Source organism: Notamacropus eugenii, chromosome 4, assembly GCF_028372415.1.
Source record: "Notamacropus eugenii isolate mMacEug1 chromosome 4, mMacEug1.pri_v2, whole genome shotgun sequence".
Classification (NCBI taxonomy): domain Eukaryota; kingdom Metazoa; phylum Chordata; class Mammalia; order Diprotodontia; family Macropodidae; genus Notamacropus; species Notamacropus eugenii.
In genome coordinates, this window is record NC_092875.1 from 72225803 (window position 1) to 72242633 (window position 16831).

The window sequence follows — 16831 nt, forward strand, 5'->3', positions numbered from 1 at the left end:
AGACTAGGAAGCTATGGAAGTTAGTGCATGTGACCACAAACACCTCATTTAATCTCTCTGGGTCTTAGTTTCTTCATCTGTACAAATGAGAGTGCTTGATCAGTTTTTATCCTTGAAGTTCTAAATTCTAGGAAATAGATCAGCTCATTATCACTATGAAGGGACCTGGACAGACCACATCTAGCATATTGTGTTCAGTACTGGGTACCACATTTTAGAAAGGACATTGCTAAGATTTAGAGTATACAAGAGGAAGGTCACCAGGGTCATGAGGGTCTCAAGATGATGCCATATAAACATTGGTTAAAGGAACTGGAGAAGAGAAGATTTATGGATTATAGAACAGCTGTCTGAGTATTTGGAGGGCCATCAAGTGAAAGAATGATTGGGTTTATTCTGCTTAACCTTAAAGGGATCAAGGTACGAGCAAAGGATGGAAACTGCAGTGAGGGAGATTTAGGCTTGATGTCAGGAAGAACCTCCCAATACTCAGAGCTATTCCAAAGTGGTATGAACTACCAGGGTACAGCAATAAAAGACCTTTACGAGATCTTCAAGCAAACAGTGAATAATGGGCACATTGTGATGGAATTCTTGTTCATGTGTAGGTGAGGTAAGATGTCCTTTCCATCTTTGAGTATCTATGATGTTAAGATCACTTTGTGCTACAGTGTAAAGGATGCATTACAGAGCTGAGAAAACCAGAGGCGGGAACATTGGTCAGGGGGATATTACAATAATCTAGGTGAAAAGAAATGACAGCCTTTAGCAAAGCAGTTGCTATAGGAATAAAAGGAGTGGAGGAACCAATGAGAGAGATGTTGCAGGGGTAGAAAGGACACGTCTTGGCAACGGATTGGCTATGTGGGAATGAGAAAGGAAAGAATGATGAAATCCTGAGCCCTGAGGAGAACAATTCACATTTTTATAGCAATTTCAGGTTTACAAAGTGCTTTCCTCTGTGCAATTTTGTGGGGTCGGTAGGGCAAGGACTATTATCCATATTTTCAAATAAAGACATTGAGGCTATAGAAGACAAGTGACTTGCCCAGAATTACACAATTAGTGTCAAAATAAAAAGGACCTTAGAGGTTGAATTTAACCTTCTCATTTTACAGATGAGAAAATTGAGTCCTAGAAGAGGAATGGGTTTGTGCAAGGTTACAGAATTAGTAGAAGAGAATTTCATTGACACATATGGGATTAGAGGAGAAGGGCTAGAGGCTTCCTCCTAGAACACGGTATCCCTACTTCCAAGCTTAAAAAAGACAGGGTCCTGCACCCCCACCCTTGGCTTCCTGGGAGAAAGTCTCCAGAGAGCCATCTCTACTAGCTCTAAATCCTATGATCTTCATAAGTCCAGTGGAGAGCAGGCAGATGCCCAGTATGGCTTTGCTTTCCGCGCTTCCCCAAATTCCCAAGCCAGCTGACCAGCTGTGATAGTGAGCAGGGGAAAATGAAGGGGAGCACTGGGAGACAAAGGTAACTGCCTGCGCCTGCGCCAGGCACGCCCTGGCCACCGAAGGAAAGGGTTGAAAGAATGGGACATCTAGGGACCAAACCAAGAGCCCCCTAACCCTTGCGCCCCCTGGCGAAGTACAGAGCACCCTTCCCCCACCCTCCTTACTTCCCCAACGTTCAGCCAGTAGCCTTCTTCTGTTCTGAAAAGGAAGCTACTTTCTATGATGTAATCTGAGAAGTTGAGCTCCAAGAGAGGGTCCGATTGGCCAAATCGATAATCCCCTCCCAGGGACTCCACCTTCCCTCCTCCCTCCTCCCTCACCCAAGGGCTATAAAAGAGCTGAGCCAGAGACCTGGATGCTTTCCATACCTGGATCTTCGGGAGAAACTTTGAAGGAGATGAGCGTATGTGTGCGGGGATGGGAGCCAAGGGTGGGGGTGCAGGAAAGGGAGTAAAAAGAGAGATGGGAGGGGGGAGGCTTGAAAAGAGACCATGGGGGTGGGGATGCCAAGATAACAAAGGAGGATCTAGGATGTTGACAGGTGCTTGGGATAAGACGACGTGGGAGGGTGCCGTCTGGGAGTCCTTGGGAGAGGCGAAGTACCTGCTAGTGCTGGAAAACAGACTCCAACCTAGTCCCAGGATGGCTCCGCGCTGGGGCATGGAGGCTAGGAAGTGAGAAGAAACTCGGAGGTGAGCAGTCTACGGGTAAGGGTCCCGCCCATTAAGAGGAAGAAATGGGCTTGACTTGACTCTAAAGCAGTGCCTTGGGGTCCTAACGGTCCATTTCAAACAGGTTGCGGGGGAGGGGAGACAAGAATCTTGGGTGGTGAGGCATAGAGCCGCGGAGTGGAGGGGGTTGGGGAGAGGCTTCAGAACTGGGGTCCGAACAATTCTAAGCTCAGAGAGCTGCTCTGGGCTGTGCCGGGCTCTCCCAGGAAAAGGGCAAGGGACTATACACACAGGGGAGATGTCAGGAGAGCAAAGAGCTTCAGCACTGCCGTTCGGAGAGCTCCCCGCCTTCAAACTGATCTGCGGTGAAGCCAGATTCTTCAGCAAAGAACACTGTAAGGCAGCTCCCAGCTGAAGGTAGCGGAGTGCTTCAGAACCGGGCTTCCGGACAGTTCTCAGTCCTTCAGGACTGCGGGAGCCCTGCTCTTTAGCCCTTGTTCAGCTCCACTCACTGGGTAGGCGGGGCGGGGACGAAGGGCGAGGCGCGGCGGGGGCTGAGGGGGAAGAGTGTTCCGGCACCTAGGACTAGAATGACTTTTCTAGTAGAACCCACAAGGATGCTACGATCAGTTGCGCTAAACTAGAGGGAGGGGGAAAGGGACAGGGACATCAGCTGTTAATCCCATCTGCTAGAAGCGGACCCCCAAAAGTTAGCAATTTCTCCCCACTCCCCTACCAGTTCAGAAAGCAGTGCTCAAGTTTCCAGGGTAAATCTTGCTAAATTCAAGACTTAGGTTGCTGGAAACGGTGCTGTTTGAGGTTCTAGGAAGCAAGAGCCTAAGTAGGAATGACAGCTAAACATGTATGCGGGGGCCTTTATAGATACTGAGCCCCTCATCCCTCACCCCTTCTATCAATGCCAGAGGCACGCTTCTATGGAGAGCCAGAACAGAGCCCAATAGTTTGAACAGCTAAAGCTGCCAAGCAGGAACCGTCTGGTCTAACTGGGGTACCCACTGCACGTTTCAGGAGAGAGCTAGCTGACCTTCGGGCAACAGGAGCAAGGGGGGCTGCAATGCCCACCAGGTAAGCCCGACTAGATGTTGTCCTTTTTTCTCCCCCTTTGGTCAATATGCGTGCCTGGCGCCCCCATGCGACGGCCAGGGTTAGTACAATTACATCTTACCCAACAATTGGTGACAGCTTTGGATAGCGTTGTGGACCCAAGACAGAGGATATCCCAGGGGCTCAGTTTCCTTGTAAGATAAAGCAATGAAAAGAACAATGAATTTGAAACAAAGGACCCAAGTTCAATCTGGACGCTTTTTTCTTGCCTCCTCTGTCTTTCTAGACTTCAGTTTCCTGCTATGTAAAATGAGTTTAGACTGGATGATCTCTAAGTTTAGCAGGTTGGAAGGAAAGTGAGAGGATAAGAGATGTCTCCAGATTCTTTTCTCCCCTTTCCCTCTAACCATCTCCAAGAGTCCTCTGCTTTCTTCATTCTATAAAAATGGAGGTAAAGAGGCAGCAAGGGGAACAGTTCTCATTTAATGGAATGGCAAAGTGCACTACAGGGGAGCCCTTGACTGTCCACCCAGCGGTAGTATCACCACCCATTTCCACACCCCAGTGAATCCTTTCTCCATATCTCAGTTCGGTTTCTTGGGAGAGGGCCTGCTGCCCTTCCAGTTTTCTGTGCCTAGAACTAAGAAAGTCACTACTCGTATATCCTCCTCTCCACCCAACAATGAAAAGAAGGCTAGAACAAACTTGAACTTGACCCTGACTCTTCTTCTCCCTTCCTCCAGACTATGCACCACAAAAACCATGGGACAAGGACCAATGCTCAAGATCACACCAAGGGAGACATAAGCAGCACCTGTATCCAGGTACTCAGTTCTAATGACTCTAAGAGATCTGAATCACACAGGTCTGAGGAGGTGAGGACTTGAGACAGAAGCCCCAGCAGATGGCTAGTATTAGTCAGTCAACTAGCATTTATTAAGTGCTTACTAAGTTCCAGATACTCTGATAAGCGCTGGAAATACAAATCCTAATAGAAAGACAGTCTCTGGTCTCAAGAAGCTTACATTATAATGAGGAAAGACATAAAAGGAAACAGAAAGGTATGTCTGGGAGATAAAGGTACCCACTGTGGGGGCACAATAGAGAAAGTCCCAAATACAACCTGGAGAGGAATGAGACATGGGTAACCTGGGTCCCCTCCCTAAATGGAGGTTCTGGGAGAAGCCACTCAATCATAAAGAGAGGTTGAAAAGGGAAAAAGGTCTTCCAATTTGTGAATTCTAGGACTGGAAGGACATTAGAACTTCCCAGGATTTCATGTTCCCATTTGCTTACGGGGGGAGGAGAACAAATTTCCAGACAGGGCTGATATTAAGAGTTGAATCTCTGAGGATGCCCCATACTTCTCTTTATCCTGAACCTGAGCACAGGTTCCTCCAGTCTCACAAATGTGAGGGTTTAATGATCAAAAGGCCACAGATTTAGAGCTGGAAGGGGCCTTAGAGGTTATCAAATCCAATATGATAAATTAGGAAACTGAGACAGAGAGATTATAAATGATTTCTCTAGTGTTACCAATGTCTGAGGTGAGATTTGAACCCAGGTCTCCCTGGCTCTAAGTCCAGTGCCCAATCTGCCAAACTATTCAATCTAAATGAGAGGGGCCTTGAAAAAGGGAGACAGCGGAATACAGAGATGCTTTGTGTACTTGTACCCAGGAAAAACCAAAGCATATATTGGGTACCAAGGAATACAAGAGTGTTCATGGAGAACACAGTATACCTGGATATATCAGAGCAGGGAGGAGGTAAAGATAGCAAACTCTGGGCTCCAAAACAGTCTGTCCACCAGATCTCATCTTCTTTACCCCACTCCATCCCAACCAGATGTTTCTAGCTACTTAGAACCAGCCCTAAGGGAGGCAGCACTACTCACCACTAGTGTGTTGGCCCAAGGAGATCCCTGATTGTCCTATGCCCCTTCTGCCAAGAATGTCAGTTAGAGGAAGTGAAGGAGGAGACAGGTAGAGCCTCAGGAGGTCTGGAAGTGGAAACGAAAACATGAAGGTTCAGCTCAGGGAGAACTGTGAACTATGAGCTGAGTGTATACATATTAGCTTCTGTGAATATCTCCTCCCCAACTGGCTGGAATCACATCTTCTCCTTACTCATTTCCCTTCCCCAACCAACTGGCTAAATCCAAGGATAGTTCTGGGAAGGGGGGTGAGTAATGGTGAGTGTTCTATAATCATTGGATTTAGAGCTAGAAGAGGCCATCTAGTCTCAGTCCCTCCTACCCTCATTTTACAGATAAGGAAACAGATTCAAAGATTTGTCTAAAGTCACACAAGGAAGGAAGTAGCAGGGGCAGGACTTGAACCTCTGACTCCAAAGAAATCTGACTTCAGCCTTTCTTAAAATCAGCAGGGGTTTTTGCTGGCATTTCTAAAGCATCTTCCCCCAGTCCCATCCTATATCCAGGACTATGACAAATTATAGGATCTTAGAGGTACCTAGACTCTACATTTGAGAAACTGGCTAGCCTCATTTCATCATCATGTCAATGCTAGGATGTAGACAGGGCTGAGATTATTCTTACTCTTGTTACTATTAATGACAATCATTTGCAAAATCCTCTTCTTACAACATTCCTGGGAGGCAGGTAGGGAAAGTATTGTCTTCATTTTATAGATAAAGAAATTGAGGCTCAGAAAGGTCAATTGTCTGGAGGCCAGGACCTAGGCCCAGGCTCCTCTGACTCCAAATCTATTATTTTTTCTATTATGCCCATAGTTCTTAACCTTGTGTTTATGAACTTGTCTTTTTTAAAAAAAATTTCTTGCTATATTTCAATATAATTGGTTTCCATTTTTTTTAGTCCTGTGCATTTTACTTTATGCATTTAAAAACATGATTCTGAAAAGACCACTGTCTTTATCAGATTGCCAAAGGGATCCAGAATACATAAAAAAGTATAGAAACCCTGCACTAAATAATAACTACCTCTCCTCTCCATTTTACATAGAGAGAAACTGAGACCTGGAGATGTATTTGCCTAAGAAAGTGGCAGAACCCAGGACTAGAACCTAGGTCTCCAGGATCCTAGTTAGGTGCTCTTTCCATTTTCCATATTGACTTTTTTTTCCTGTGCCATCCACATTTAGAGAACCTCAAAATGATTAATAATGAATTCTCCATCTCCTTTTTCTTTTCCACATCGGAGAAGAGGATATTGCTTTCTGTAGCTTTTAACAGTTCTCTTAATTCTGAGCTCCAGAAACATTTTTGCTGTTGTTAGGGGAAATAAGCAAAGGCCTGTATGTTGTCCTCCTTCCCACTATTCATTTCTTCCCTCTCTTCCTCAAAATGAGCCTGCAAAGTAGGATGGAAAGCATTCTTTTTTCTAGTTTTACTAATGAGGAAACAGGATCAGAAAAATGAAGTCACTTTTCCAGGGTCACCCATGTCAAAGTACATGTCTTAAAGATGGGATTTGAACCCAGGTCTTTTGACCCTCAAATTTAGTAGTATAGAATAATGGAGAGAACCACTAGACCTCAGAGACAGGAAAACCAGGTTTTAAATCCAAGTTCTGACACTTCCTAGCTGTGTGACAGCAAGTTTTTGAACCTCACTTTCCTCACTAGCCAAATTGGGATAGTAGTACCTAATTACTAATTCTCAAATAACATGTAAAGCACTTTGCAAACTTTGAAACTCTAATTAAATGCCAGTCACCATCATCATTTCCACTCTATCCCTTTGCATCTCATGCATCTTTGCCCTTGCTTTATCTCCCACTTCTAAACAGTGAGCCCTTTAAAGTCAGTAACTGAGTTCTGGAGGCATGATCAGTATTTGCTGAGTGAGTGGGTATTCCATGGACAATGCATAAGGCCCATGTCTCCTTCTGAGCTGTTCTCAGGACTTTCTGAAAGGGAGACTTTGTTTAAAAAACAACCCAAGAAATAAAGATGAATGTTCTGCCCCCCAGCTTCATACCTTCTAGTGTTATGGGAGCTCATTGGCTGAATCTTCTGTTGCTTTTGTTTAGATATGAGGAACCCAAGGGAGACACTTAAAGATGAACAGGGGGACCAAATTAGCCTAAGGTAAGGGGGCCTTTACATTCCACAGTGACCCCACAGCCAACATTTCAAGTGATGGCTTTCAGAGCAATTTTAAAATGCCTCTCAGAGGAAGAAGAAATCTCATAATTCTCCTTTTCTGTCTGTTTCTATAATTTTCTCTCCTATTTCCCTTTCTCATCTTTCTTTTCTGTCTCTGTCTCTTCCTCTTTCATATCTGTCTCTCCTGTCTGCTTCTCACTTTTTCCTGTCTGTTAGTGTCTGTCTCTTTTCTGTCAACCTGTCTCTCTCCTTCCTCTCTCTGTCCATCTGTCTTTGTTCACTTTTTTCTTTCCTGTCTCTCTGCCTATTTGTCCCCCCCCCCCCAACTCTCTCTATGACAAAGATCATCCAATTGAACGCATACCTATATGTTTGTAGAGTTGCCATAGAAACCAGGTAGGAGAGTGTCTGTTTCCTTTCTGTGGGTCATTTTTTTTCTCCCACTTCCAATCTGAGTTACAAGCTTTCAGGGAACACACTGGAATCCCATCAACCAGGCAGATTTAACAGTATTCATTTCTATCTCCTCTATTTCAAACCTTCTCTCCTCCCACCCATCTCAATTTTTCTGTTCCTTAATCTGTCTTCCCTTTATCACCAAACTTCTTCCTTAATAAACCTAGGTGAATAGTTCTTCCACTCATCCTAATTAGCATGGTCCTTTTTCACTGACATCTCTAAGGAGTGACTTTCAAGCATTGTTTCTCTGTATCATGCTAACTCAAGACAAATTTCATTGATTACCCCTAGCTCAGGCTACCTAGACTGTTAGACCATCAGGATGACAATCATACTGTCATTCAGGGAGAGCTGGTGATCTGGAGCTGGGCCAGAAACAATATGGGTTCATTTAATAACAAATCCTTCTGTGAGGAGTATAGTCAGGGAAACTGATCACCTTTAGCAAAGGGACAAAACTTAAAAGCTCCAAAGATGTCCTGCAACCCAAATGTTTGGGAGGGAAATCATCTTGAAAAAAATGATAAAGAGAGAATATGACTCCCATTTGCCTTAGAGTATGAAAAGGAATGTTCACTGAAATGGGACTGACATCTGATATAAAATAGAATTCATCCTATTTTTAAAATGAAAAACAAGGAATATAATACTCTATTCAAAGAATAAATCCAGTGTAGTAGAAAAGGTCTTGAACTAGCAGTTAAGAACTAGAATTAAGTCCTGGTTTTTAAGTCTGTGACCTTAGGAAAATCACTTCTCTGTGTGTATCAGTTTCCCCACCAGAAAACTGAAAGAATTAACCAGAATGAGCACCAAGGTCAGCTCTCATATTCTATGTTCTAAGTCCTCCCACTTTTCATTTTCTATGTCTTAGTGCTCACATTCTATGATTTTTGTTCTAAGACTGCTTCCAGCCTTAATATTCATTGACTGTATATTAATATTGGTTTTTTATTTTCCTTTAATGAAGTAAGATTGCATAGAAAACAGAGATGGACAAGTTTGACACTTTCTTTAATGTCACAAAAACTCAAGATAAAAGAGAAAAATCCAGCTATTGACTTTCCTTCCTCTCCAGACCACCTTTCTAATGACTTTTTATTTGTCTGTTGTGCCACAGTTTTGGCCAGATGGAGAGAGACATGTTGATAAGAATACTTGACCTAGAGGTGAGAACCAGGGCTGGGACTGTCCAGATGCCATTGTTTGATCCAGCTGATAATGCTCCCCCTAGACCAGGTGAAAAGCTAATGGGATTGTCTAGGTGTGTGCAGCTTAGTGCAGAACAGCCCTCAAGGCTACTAATTTCCCCATCTCAGCCTTTTAGAAAGCTGGCTACTGTCTGCTTGTCCATCTGGTGCAGATATTAGAAGTAGCTGTTTTTATAGTTCATGGCTGGGAGAGGGAAGGGTTGGAAAGTGGAAAGGGAGAGAATTGCTTTTTTTTTTTCTTCCAGGAATGGATCAGATGACTGAGTTAAGATCTCCAATTAGATAAATCACAGTTTCAAAACAGAACCTTCTCCATGTCTTTTCGCCATTGACTGGCTGTGTGCCCCTGAGTAAGTATTAGTTCTTTCCTCTTCCTAAGTATCAATTTTCTACTCTATGAAAGCTAGCCTCAATGATTTCTAAAGGCCCTTCTAACTCTTACATTCTGAAATTCTATTAATGTTTCCCTATTCTGTCTTTTTAAAAAAAAGATTTATTGATACTCTTTTCTTGCCCTATTCTTTCTCAGAGACTCACCTTAAGGAAGAAAGATGACCAAGGGACAAAGGTCACCAACAATAATGATAATAATTATTATAATAATTTTTTCTATGGTACTTTACCACAATAATACCCAATATTCATATAGTTGCTTTAAGGTTTGCAAAGAGTTTGATATAAAATATCTCCTTTGACTTTCAAAACAATTCTATGTAGTGGATACTAAAGGTATTATTAGCCATATTTTACAGATGAGAAAGCTGAGACTCAAAAGGGTTACATAAATTTGCTTATAATTATATGGAACTCAAATCCAAGTCCTTCCTAAGCCTAATTCCAAGGCTCTTTCCTCTATACCATGAAGTCTTCTCCTCATAGTATTCCTTATGATGTAGGCAATCCACATGGTATTATTATCCTTATTTATAGATGGAAAAAGTGAAGCTCAAGAGAAGGTTAAGTGATTCTCCTTAAGTCACCCTCCTGGAAAAGGCTATAGCTGAAACTCAAACAGTGGAGATCCCGGGTGTGGTGAAGAGACCTGCTAACAAAAGAGCCCCATCATGGCCTTCCCATAGCGCTAGTCATAAGCATAGGCTTACTGTCAGGGGTATTTAAGGAAAAGAGATTGGTTGGCTAAACAGCCAAAAACCATTAAGCAGAACATTTCATTAGGGGCTTGATAGTAATAATCATATTTCTAAATCTCCAGCATGGGAATGTTGAAGTCAACTCAGAAGCGGTGGCCAGGGATAGAAAATAAGGACATCAGTTTGGTTCCTAACCAGCTAAGGAACTAAGCAGAAACTGAGGGCTAGGGATGGAGAGGAATATACTGAATATGTAATATCACCAGTGTGGGGGAGGGGAGTCAGAGGTGATGGCCAAAGAGAATATAATTGAAGAATTAGTGCTCCAACTAACATCACCTAAGCAAGGCTGGTGGGAAACAGACTATTATAATAACAGCTCCCATTGCACTAGAACTGTAAGGTTTACAGAATGCTTTCCTTTCAATGACTCTGTACATAGTACAGGGATCATCATCATCACCATTTTACAGATGAGAAAATGGAGGCTCAGAGAGAAATGGCTTGGAAAGTTCACATGGATAAGGAGTGTCAAAGCCAGAATTTGAATCCGGTTTGCTGCTGAGCCCCACATCCCAAACTCTTTCTCCTGTACCTGGCTGATCTGAGGCAATACTGGTCAAATGCTGTATGGAAGACTAGTGATTTTGTTGTTCTGATTTATGAAAAAGACAACAAAACACAGCCTACCTTACAGCGTGGACCCTATTCCACATCTACTCAAGCTGGACATGATGGGGCTGGTGGCTGGAGGAAGTGAGAGATGATCTTAGTCTTATAAACTACAAGTCTAGCATCACTATGGGGAATGAAGGCAAGAACTCTGAGGAAGAATGAGGAAAAACATTCATTTCCAAAGAATTATAGGATTTCAAGCTGGTTTCAAGCCGTGACTTGAATTTAATCCAACTTGTTCATTTTTCAGAAGGAAGAATAAAGAGACAGACAGGGGAATGTCAATGCCACAGAGTCACAGAGCCAGAAGGTACCTCAGAGACTATTGGGTCCAACTTATAAATGACCAAGAATTCCCTCTACAATCTGCCCATCAAGTGGTTATCCAGTGTCTGCTTAAAGACTTCCACTCAGGGGGAACCTCCTTCCTTAAAAAGCAATCCATTCCATGTTGGTCCCATACCCTTCCATCTTCTCCAACAGACTGAATTCCTTTTATATCTTTAATCTTCAGTATCTCTCTACTCAAAGTGATTCATAATCTCTTAACTGCCAAATCTGATGGGCTTTTCTCATTCTTCATCCTTCTTGATGTCTCCATAGCCTTTAGCCACTCTCACCTCTCCTGGCTACTCCCTCTTCTCTGGGTTTTCATCTTGCTGCTTTTTCTTGCTTCTCCTAACTCTTCAACATCTTCTCTTCCTTTACTGATTCATTCAGATAGGGTCCCTAAAAGTGTGTACCCCCAAACCCTGTCCCTTCTCTTTTTTTTTTTAACTTTCTTGCCCATTAGATTGTAAGCTCCTTCAGAGCAGCGACTATCTATTTTTGTATGCCCAGTGCTTAGCATATTGCCTGGAACACAATAGGCCCTTAATAAATGTTTACTAGTTGTGATGTCGTTGGTTTCTCAGTCATCTAGGTTTTTGAGCTTAGCACATAGTAGGCACTTAAGAGATGCTTATTGATTGATTGATTTGTAACTCTCATTGTTACGAAGTTTTTCATGTCTAATTTCTTTCTCATGTTTGTATGTACCAAAAAGGATTACTCACATATTAGTCAACCTATCATTAAGTGGCTGATACATGGCCAGCACCATGCTAGGCTCTAGGGATACAAAGACAAAAATAAAACAATCCCTGCTGCCAGGCCTAGAGGCCTGAGGGCTACCCGAGTCTTACCTTACCTATCGCAGGTCTTCAGCTGGCCAAACCGGATAAACGTATGAGAGAAGAGACTTTCCAGAGTCGAACGAGGGTTAGGCTTTATTCAGGGTCTTGGTTACATGTGCAGAGGGAACTCTTCCTTAGGAGAGAGGGAAATCTCCCAAGGAGGCAAAGATCTTACAGTAAGAGAATGAAAGCAGAAGTGGAAGTGGGGAGAGAGGGGAGAGGGAAGAGCGAAGAGAGGAGAGAAGGAAGAGGGGCCTTCTGTCCTGTAAGGGCCCCTCAGCGCTAAGAGCCTTCAGGCTTTCCTGAGCCTACTTAAGCTCTCAGGCCACATAGTTTGCACCTGAATACCGTGCCTGTTAGATAACAATAGGTGTGCTCAGATTTGGGCCAATCTCGAGGGCGGGGATGCTCTCTCCCAGCACTTTTCTCACGGGAAGAGGTGGAAATGCACGAGATAGCTCGGTCTCACACCTCAATTCCCTGCTGTTCCCTGGGGGGCCTCATGAGAACTCTAAGGTTTAGAAGCTCTCACCTTTACCCGCCCGAGACTGTCCACATGGAACTGAGCTTACACCCCCAACACCCTGCCCTCAAGGACTTTACATTGGATCAGGGGTTATAACATGTACTCCCATGAGTAGATGCCAAATACGTACAACTAAAATACATTCTATATTGGGGGGGTCAACACTGATAGCTGGAGGTCAGGAAAAGCCTTATGTAGGAGGTGGTACTTGAGCTGAGCTTTGAGGAGGGTGGAAATGATGAGGGCATGCATTCTACATGAGAGGGACACTGTGCAGAGACATGGAGACACAAGATATGAGGTTATGAGTGAGGGACAACAAGGAAGTCCAGTTTGACCAAACCACAGATGGCAGGAAGGGGAGGAATGTATAATGAGTGTAGAAGATGACAAAAATGAGAGTTTACATTTGAGCCTAGAGATAACATGGAGCAACCGAGTTTACTGAACAGCAAACTACTACAGGATCTGTACTTTAGGAAAATCACAGGGGTATCTGAATGGAGGATGGATTAGAATGAGGAGAGACTTAAGGAAGAAAACATTGGCAATTGTATGGGCCCAGGGACCTGGACAAAGATGGTGGTATGTGAATAAAGAAAAGGAGGTGGATGTGAGAGATGTGGTGAAGTCAAAAACGATTACTTTCAGTTATTGTTTGGATGTGTGCAATGAGAGAAAGCGAGGAAGCAAGGACGAGCCCAACAACATTCCTGAGAAATGCTCATCCAGATTCCACTTAAAAGATATTTAGCATGGGGGAATCCACTACTTTTTCTTAATCCATCCTTTCTACTGCCTTTCCTATTTAAAAAAAAATAACAAAATTAACATCATAAACATGAACAATCCATCAAAACGAATTCCCACATTGACCATACCTGAAAAGGTATATCTCCCTCTGCATTTTCAATTCAATAATCATTTATTAATTCTGTGCCAGGCACTGTGCATCCACTGAGGATGCAAAAAGAGGAGAAAGATAGTTCTTGCCCTCAAGGAGCTCACAAGCTAATGGGGAAGACAACATGCAAACAAATATATACAGTGCAAACTATTTTGTTGTCATTTTTCAGTCGTATCTGACTCTTCATGACCCCTGTTGGTGTTTCCTTGGCAAAAATACTGGAGTGGTTTGCCATTTCTCTAGCTCATTTTACAAATGAGGAAACTGAGGCAAACAGGGTTAAGTGACTTACACAGGTTCACACAGCTAGAGTCTGAGGCCATGTTTGAACTCAAGAAGAGGAGTCTTCCTAACTCTAGGCCTGGCACTCCATTCACTGCACCACCTAGCTGCCTGCTATGCAAGCTCTATAAAGGATAGATAGGAAAAAATTTAAAGGAGGGAAAACACTGGAATTAAAAGAGGTAGAAGGCAGGAATTTGCTTGGGACTTAAAGGAAGCCAGGGAGATCAGTAATCTGAGTGAAGGAGAGAGCATTTCAGGCATGGAGGATAGCCAGAGAAAATGTCTGAAGCAGGTACATAGAAAGTCTTGTTCATGGAACAGCCAGGAGGCCAGAGGCCCTAGAGTGCAGAGTGTGACGTGAGGAGTAAGGTGTAAGAAGACTGGAAAGGTAGAAGGAGGCTAGCTAGGTTCTGAAGGGCATTGAATCCCAAACAAATCATTTGGTATTTGATCCTGGTGACAATGGAAAGCCAATAGAGTTTATTGATTGGGGATGGAGGGTGGGGACATGACATGACTGGATTCCCCCATGCTAGATATCTTTTAAGTGGAATCTGGATGAGCATTTCTCAGGAATGTTGTTGGGCTTATCCTTGCTTCCTCGCTTTCTCTCATTGCACACATCCAAACAATAACTGAAAGTAATCATTTTTGACTGTGCTATAGGAAAATCATTTAGTGGGTAAATGAAAAATGGTCTGGAGTGAGAGTTTCATTAAATATATGTATAATATATAAAATAAATAATACACGTATAATACATATAAAATAAATATTGTATAGTGTTATTTTATTACATATAATCTTAGTTGCAAGCTTTACGGGCAGGGAAAATGCTGTTGTCTTCCACAATAATAAGGTAGAGTGTGGGGCTTCAGGGAGAAGGATAATGAGTTCTGTTTTGGGCATATTAAGTTTAAGATATCTACTGGATGTTCGAGATGTCTGAAAGGCAATTGGAGATGTAAGAACGGAAATCAGCAAGATTAGGGCAGAAAAGGTAGATTTGAGAATCATCAGCATAAAGATGATTATTAAATGCAGAGAAGCTGATGAGATCACCTAGCAAAGGAAGAAGGGGACTCAGGACAAAACCCTCAGAGGGCATGATCTGCAGGAGGATCCAGCAAAGGACAGAGAGAAGCAGCAGTCAGAGAGACAGTAGGAAAACCAAGAGAGAAAGGTATACCAAAAACTTAGAGAGAAGAGGGTATTAAGGAGGAGTGATCAACACTGCCAAAGGCTATAGAGAGGTCAAGAAGAAAGGATGGAGAAAAGCCCAGTGGATTTGACAACTAAAGGGTCATTAGTAATTTTGGAGAGAGTAGTTTCAGTGGAATGATAGAGTCAGAAGCTAGATTGTAAGGGGTTAAGAAGAGCATGAGAGAAAAGAAAGTAGAGGCACCTACTGTAGATGGCTTTTTTTGAGTTTAGCTACAAAGGGCGGAAGAGAAATAGGACCATAGTCAAGAGGGATGGAAGGATCAAGTGAGGTTTTTTTTTCGAAATAAGAGAGACATGGGCATGTTTGTAGGCAGTAGGAAATGCCACTAGAGAGGGGGAGATTGAAAATAAGTGAGAATAGGGATGGCAGAGGTGACAATCTATTGGAGGAGAAAGGATGGGATAGAATCACTTGAACAAGTAGAGGGGTTAGCTTTGGTAAGGGGTAAGGGTAATTCATCATGTGAAACAGAGGTGAAGGAGTGGCCAAAGGCACCTGAGGGATAGGAGAGAAAGAGGGAAGATGAGGAAGCTCATTTCATCTTCAGTCTTGTGGGCTGGTGGCTTTGCATTGATCAGAATTCTAAAGTTTTTCAAAGTTTTTCTCTAAAATGTAATCGTATCAATTGTTCTGCATCAATTCATTGCAGTCTTCCCAGTTTTCTCTGAAACTGACCATTTTGTAATTTCTTACGAAACAATAATATTCTATTATATTCGCATATAATTTGTTGAGTCCTTCCCCAAAGGACCACCTATTTAATTTCCAGTCTTTGACTATTGCAAAAAAAGCTGCCATATGTATTTTTGTACATATAGATCCTTTGCTTCTTTCTTGGATTTCTTTGGAATATAGGTCTAGTAGTGGTATAGCTGGGTCAGTAGTGGTATACCTTTTTTCTCACTGTCATGGTCACCTTCCTTTAGATATGCTTCAGCTTGTCCATGTCCTTTTAAGTCCAGTTGGTCATTGTATAGGAGAAAGATATAGCTGAATAAGGAAAAGTTATTGTGAAGGAGATCTGGAGGGTTTGGGAATTATGAAAGGCCAAATATTATATTCCATGGGGGGAATATGTGAAGATTTTAGAATTTGAAGGGAAAAAAAGGAGGGTTTCAGCTGAAAAGGAAACTAGAATGGAAAGACCTGAGAATAAAGAGGAGGAGAAGAAGGTACAGGAGAAGGAGCTGAGAGGGAGAAATAGAAGTAATTTAGGTGAAGGAGAAAGGACTCAATTTGAGGAAAAAGAAGAAAAAAACTCAAGGAAGAGGAAGTTAGTAAGGCAAGATAAATAATACAAGGTAAGTCAACTTGGTAAGCTAGGTAAGGGGTTAATAAGACAAAGGAAAGGAAGTTGATTGCAGTTGGCCAAGAGCTGAAAAGATGAAGGAACAGTGAGGAAATGCTAGAATTCAAGGCTCCCACAAATTACCAGTGTAGCTCTCTTGGACAGCTACTAGCAACAATGACTAAAGACTGAAGCCATCAATTCCAGCAAGAATGGAGAGCAGGGAGGCTTTTGCATTGACCTATGTGGTGTGTGATGGTTGTATTTCTGCCGGGACTCAGTGACTGCTCTCTATAATCAACCTGCAGGTTGATTTTAGGTAAAAGGCCTTGTGATTCTCCTTACTTTTCAGGTTACCAAGGAACATGAAATGAACCATTGAAAAACAAAAGGACTCCAATTTGAAAACAGAAAAAAATTTCATGAGCCAGTAGGCTGAGGGGTGACAAGACATAACAGAGAGGGAGAAAAAAGATCACCAAACCCTTGGAGGTAAGAAGCAGATATCAGACTCTTTCCAAAGAAGAGGGTCCCCATGAGGAGGAAGCTCCTTTAGCTAGGACTAAAAGTAAGGGGGGTGGACCAGATGACCGCTGAGATCCCTTACAGCTCTGAATCTATGCTTTTATGATGCTATGACTAGTGATATGGACCTGAGAGAAATGATTGTTAATAACTAATTATGGGGGAGATCCAGGCT

At 42.8% G+C, this 16831-nt stretch overlaps 2 long non-coding RNA genes across 11 annotated transcripts in view; one reads left to right on the forward strand and one right to left on the reverse strand.

Moving 5' to 3' along the window:
* LOC140499898 (uncharacterized) overlaps nt 1-2132 on the reverse strand; it is a 31992-nt gene extending 29860 nt beyond the window's left edge. Inside the window, exon 1 of the long non-coding RNA XR_011965583.1 lies at nt 2067-2132. This is a non-coding gene — a long non-coding RNA (uncharacterized lncRNA). The remainder of the gene's footprint in view (nt 1-2066) is intronic.
* On the forward strand, nt 1707-11622 carry LOC140499897 (uncharacterized). 10 transcript variants are annotated; one of them, XR_011965579.1, is made up of 9 exons: nt 1709-1866; nt 2005-2155; nt 2401-2649; nt 3058-3220; nt 3943-4023; nt 7214-7271; nt 8869-8917; nt 9205-9309; nt 10976-11622. It is a non-coding gene; the product is annotated as an uncharacterized lncRNA (long non-coding RNA). The 10 variants fall into 10 exon arrangements; XR_011965574.1 differs by having other exon boundaries at nt 1707-1866; nt 1994-2649; XR_011965575.1 differs by having other exon boundaries at nt 1707-1866; nt 2005-2649.
* Nucleotides 11623-16831: the final 5209 nt, after the last annotated feature.